Consider the following 6,345-nt stretch of genomic DNA (forward strand, 5'->3'; position numbering starts at 1 on the left):
TGATCCTTTTCAATAATGTTTATTCTTCTGGAGCTGACAGGTAAACTATTCCATCCTCACACATTTTCTACACAATCCACCTTCACAGTCCCTTTTCTTTAGTCCTTCCTTGTTATCTCTTTGCCGCCATGTCTCCATACTTCAGATCTAAAAATGGTACTTAGAATAGATCAAACATGCATAGATATCTTCTGCTATGAAAATAGCTTCTAGGGCAATTGAGAGAATAATGGAAGTATTCATTGAAATAGGGAAATTGGTAAGGGGGGGTGGGTCGTGGACTAGGGTAACTGGTTGAATTCGGCAAGTGTAGCTGTGCTCAAAGGCATCTACATGGAACATTCTAATAGGCAGTGGAGAATAATCACTGTGTTGAAGAGAATTAGCTTTAAAAAAAAAAATCTTGGGCTGTTGTGAATGTTTAAAAATCATAAGAGGTTAGTAAACCACATTAAAATAAAAATATAGCCAATGATTTGGGGCTCATTTCCCTATAATGTGATTTTGAAGGCAATGAATGATGAGCATGAACAAACAGTTATGCAAGAATCCTTTAATATTTGCCTAACAAGCTACAGTATCACTTAAGAAGGAAAAAGTACTATGCACTAGTTGAAAACATAGAAGAATATACTCCCTGACATTTTGATTCCAATAGATACAGCTAGTTTTATGGTGTCTGACATATGAAAAAGCCCTTGTCAAAAATGAGAGCATAATCAACAATACCTAAAACCTTGAGAATTCTCAAATACATGTAAACAATCATAACCAATCACTTCCCAAGGCTATTACTCCCGTCTTCACCTCAGCCCCACTGTCCACACCAGACCTATGGTTTTCCTCTACCATGAAGGCTCTTTTATGTGGCTTTTGGTGTCAATTCCTAGTCTTTTGATGCCTGACATTCTGACATGGCCACACCCTCATCCCAACTTTATTTTTTAAAGATTTTATTTGTTTATTTGACAGAGAGAGAAGGAAAGCACAAGCAGGGGGAGTTGCAGAGGGAGAGGGAGAAGCAGAATCCCTGATGAGCAGGTAGCCTGACATGAGGCTCAATCCCTGGGATCATGACCTGAGCTGAAGGCAGATGCTTAACTGACTAAGCCACCCAGGTGTCCCTCACCCCAACTTTACACTTGGCCCCTCAGTCCTGTTCTCTGTGCTAAGAATCTCCCTCCCTTTACCCCAACTGATTTTCACTTGGTCTTCCCCAGCCCAGTACTCAAAGCTTGTTTCATTGCTTACTTGGATAGGCAACCTAGATAGGACCTATTTAGACAACTCTAGAAAAGCTGCTAATCCAGCTATCAGCAACCTTGACAACCTCATGGTACAAAATGAGTTATGCCCATTGTATCTCAAGGCATGGGCAGACAAGAAGAAAGAGGAGGAGGAAGGGTGGGGAGAAGAAAAGGAAAACTGAAAAAAACACACACAGAAGCAGAGAGGGTACATTTATCCTAGTCTGTATCCTTGTTCCACATGTCATAATAATCCAAATGCCAATGCAAGGACGGGTGCCAATCCATAATTAATTTCTCAAATGTGTGTGGCATAAGAAAGTAAGGTCAACTTAATGAATTTTTCAGAATTCAAATTTGTCCAATTTATAGCTCTGGCATTTATTATGAAAACACACCCTTCCTAAGTTTTTTATTAAAATGCTCTATTTAAAAGGATTAAACCAAATGATACCATTTACTTATTTTTAATTCCTGGCAAAACTAAAAGTGAACAATTATGTGTATGAGAGTGCCTGTGTATAAGTATGGGTAGTTTATATATTACTTATTCTAAAAAATCCAAAAACCTAGCAACTACTGTCTGAATCAACTTACTTCTGTATCAACATATCTTGATATCCAAGTTTGGCTGAGGCATTTTTGAGTAGCTAAAATAACTCATCAACATAGCCTTAGTACACATATACTTCAGTGAGTTTAGTTAGCAGCTACTGTTGTCTTCATGTAAGTGGCTGAATCACACAGAAATAAGGCAAGCTGCATTCTAAAGAGGTAAAGAGTAAAGAAGGTAAAACATTATGAGGGAGCCACCATCACCTCAGCCGCCATAACGTGTAAATGTGGGTACCAGCCTGGCTGGTAATCCGTAACCTTGCAGAGGAATGCTTTCATAGGGGTTTAGGTTGTTCCCTGGATCTTTCTTATTTCTATGAAAGTGCCTGTTCAGATTTGTACATGCCTTCATCTTACTCAGGCTGAACTGAAATGTTTCCTACAGCTTAAAGGGTTCTTGCTTGGTTGTCTTTTGTGTATCAATCTCCCCATTGTTTTGTTTTCTCTCCACTTTCCTTCCCAGGCAGGAACTTCTAGGGAAGCCAAGTTTTGTTTGCCTAAGCAGGAATGACCCTGGTTAACGGGTCACAGGGCCTCCTAATAATCACTCATGTTCTTCTGCTGTCCCTGAATCATCATTCTGAGCCAACTTTGGTATAACTTCCCTCTTCTGGTAGGGCCTTATCCAATGTGACAGCAGTGTCAGCAGAGTGTGAGCCCTCAGTTCAAGAACGTGGATCAACTTCTATTCTAGCTCAATCTTTTTTGCCTATAGAAATACAAATGAAAAAGAAATGCATCCACCTCCCTTTAACAAGCTCACTTTTGACCTTTCACGTTTTCACAAGAAGTCAACATTTGCAAAGGCAATAGTACAAAAGGAAAAAAAAATTCAGAGGGAAGGCAGAAAGTAATAATCTAGCATTTTTAGTCTGACAGAGAAGTATATTTACTCAGAGCAACAGCTGACCTTTTTCAAGAAGGACATCTTTAGACAGGTGGTTTTCCTGTTAATCATGAATTATCATTCTGCTCCTAGCTTCCGGGCCTGCTCTCCTCACAAACACCAGAGATAACGCAGTAACACAGGGGCATGCCAAATTCTCTTAGAATCATTGAATGCTAGCACTGAAAAAGCATTTAGAGGTCATCCGATACAGGAAGTTATTCATTTCAATAAAAACATGCCTTGTGGGCGCCTGGGTGGCTCAGTCGTTAAGCGTCTGCCTTCGGCTCAGGTCATGATCCCGGGATCCCGGGATCGAGTCCCACATCGGGCTCCCTGCTCGGCGGGAAGCCTGCTTCTCCCTCTCCCACTCCCCCTGCTTGTGTTCCTGCTCTCGCTATCTCTCTCTCTGTCAAATAAATAAAATCTTTAAAAAAAAATAAAAATAAAAATAAATAAAAAAATAAAAAAAAAAAAAAATAAAAACATGCCTTGAGAACCTCTCTTTGTATGTGTGCGTATTGGGGCGGAGGGTGAGTGGTTGGTATCTGCCAGGCAATGTACCAGGTGATGGGAATACACAGATGAAATAAACAGCTTCTGTCCTCTTGAATAAATACTATCCAGAAAGGTTAAGTGACTTAGCTGAGGTTATTATACGTGTAGTGGCTGTACTATGAGGTACCCTGATCCTAGTATTACCCTACCCTCCTCTACTTCTTTCTTAAAAGCATATTTATTTATCCTTCTAACTTCAAGGGTATTAATAACATCTTTCCTCATGTTCCTAATAAATTATCTTTATATCATCCTTATTCATCTTTGTGCCCACCGCTAGTTAGTGAGGTGCCTTGAACATGGCACATACTTCTGTTTCTTCTTAAATGTGTATATGGTTTCCCTGGGTGTAGACACCACCATAACCCATGTTGATGGAATTGTGTGTCCTGCAGGAGTGGGCATGGGGAAAATATGCAGTTATGGGGGATTGGTCCGCTGTCCTACTGATTTCATGGTTCAGTGATTTGGAGTTCAATAGAAAGGTTTGAATTGATTCATCATATACCAGTAAAAGACAGTACTTTCCAACTTGCTTCATCCTTGTCTGCTTTGTGACTTTTAACAAGACCTGAACTACTGATGGCATAGCTCCTCAAGCTATATAGGAAAACAAATAAAGCTTGAGAAGCACGGTTTTCTTGGCCTCACAGACTATAAAACTTTTTCCATACCATCCATGACCCTGGCGGATTAAAAGAGGTTTTTACGCTCCTTATTATAAACATATAAGGTTTCATATACACATACCTATGAAATGTTAAAGTATAGCAAAAACAACTGGCTAAAGCTAATCAGAAATAATCTAGAACATGGACATGGATAATTTTGATATATAAAGTCTCATTTAACTTTTAAGATATTATTTTGCCTTAGAAAGTGTTTTGTGGGAGGATAATAAATGATTTTACTTTCCATAAGTGAGACTATTACAGCTTAGAGAATTTGCTACAAATCAAATTAGTTTTGAAGAAGCACAAGTTGGTAATAAAAATAGAACTTACTAAAAATGGGAAAAAGTACAAAGTTTAGAAGTTGTTTTGTTTTAATAGGGAAAAAAAAGAACATGTTAGAAGTGAAACCCTCAGAATCATATCTTAATATTCAAAACTTTAACTGTGACGTTTCCATTTCCTGGTTCAAAGTGATTCATATAACCTAAGTTGGTTCAGTGTGATGGAAATCCAGGTCTTTGTGGAAATATTCACTCTCCCCTGCAGGGTACAGTGAGGGAACAGGTTCCTATGTAGCCATTTTAAGACAACCATAGGGGGAAGCCTGCTAAGAATGGTATGAATTCCTGGGAGCAGAACTAAAGAGGGAGAAAGAAAAACCTAGTCCTGGCCAATTTTGCAAGGAAGCCACAAGCTTCCCCTAAAGTCAGAACTAACTCTTCCATTTTTAGGAAGCCCAAAACTATTTTGTATTGTTTAAATTAAACTGAGTCTATTTCTTGATTCTTGCCAAAGTATCATCACTAACTTGGAGGGTCACCACAGCCCAAAATCTGGCCCTTGGTATGTCTACAACTAATTTTTATCCTTATACCTAGAAATGATCAAATTCTTGGAGAATAACTCATGCCAACTAAATAACAACAACAAAAAGAATTTTAAATTAGAGCAATCCCTATCAAAATACCACCAACTTTTTTCAAAGATATGGAATAAATAATCCGAAAATTTGTATGGAACAAGACCCCGAATAGCAGAGGAATATTGAAAAAGAAAAGCAAACCTGGTGGCATCACAATTCCAGACTTCAAGCTCTATTACAAAGCTGTAATCATCAAGACAGTATGGTACTGGCACAAAAACAGACACAGAGATCAATGGAACAGAATAGAGAGCCCAGAAATAGACCCTCAACTCTATGGTCAACTCATCTTTGACAAAGCAGGAAAGAATGTCCAATGGAAAAAAGACAGTCTCTTCAACAAATGGTGTTGGGAAAATTGGACAGCCACATGCAGAAGAATGAAACTGGACCATTTCCTTAAACCACACACAAAAATAGACTCCAAATGGATGAAAGACCTCAATGTGAGACAGGAATCCATCAAAATCCTTGAGGAGAACACAGGCAGCAACCTCTTCAACTTCAGCCGCAGCAACTTCTTCCTAGAAACATCGCCAAAGACAAGGGAAGCAAGGGCAAAAATGAACTATTGGGGCTTCATCAAGATAAAAAGCTTTTGCACAGCAAAGGAAACAGTCAACAAAACCAAAAGACAACCGACAGAATGGGAGAAGATATTTGCAAATGACATATCAGATAAAGGGCTAGTATCCAAAATCTATAAAGAACTTCTTAAACTCAACACCCAAAGAACAAATAATCCAATCAAGAAATGGACAGAAGACATGAACAGACATTCCTGCAAAGAAGACATCCAAATGGCCAACAGACACATGAAAAAGTGTTCAACATCGCTCGGCATCAGGGAAATCCAAATCAAAACCTCAATGAGATACCACCTCACACCAGTCAGAATGGCTAAAATTAACAAGTCAGGAAACGACAGATGTTGGCGAGGATGTGTAGAAAGGGGAACCCTCCTACACTGTTTGTGGGAATGCAAACTGGTGCAGCCACTCTGGAAAACAGTATGATGGTTCCTCAAAAAGTTGAAAATAGAGCTACCCTATAACCCAGCAATTGCCCTACTGGGTATTTGCCCCAAAGATACAAATGTAGTGATTCGAAGGGGCACGTGCATCCCAATGTTTATAGCAGCAATGTCCACAATAGCCAAACTATGGAAAGAGCCTAGATGTCCATCGACAGATGAATGGATAAAGTTGTGGTATATGTATACAATGGAATATTATGCAGCCATCAAAAAGACAACAAAATCTTGCCATTTGCAATGACATGGATGGAACTAGAAGGTATTATGCTAAGCGAAATAAGTCAATCAGAGAAAGACAATTATCATATGATCTCACTCATATGAGGAATTTGAGAAACAAGAGAGAGGATCATAAGGGAAGGGAGGGAAAAATAAAACAAGATGAAACCAGAGAGGGAGACAAACCT

The sequence above is a fragment of the Phoca vitulina genome, unplaced genomic scaffold (genome assembly GCF_004348235.1).
Source record: "Phoca vitulina isolate PV1807 unplaced genomic scaffold, GSC_HSeal_1.0 scaffold15, whole genome shotgun sequence".
NCBI lineage: Eukaryota > Metazoa > Chordata > Mammalia > Carnivora > Phocidae > Phoca > Phoca vitulina.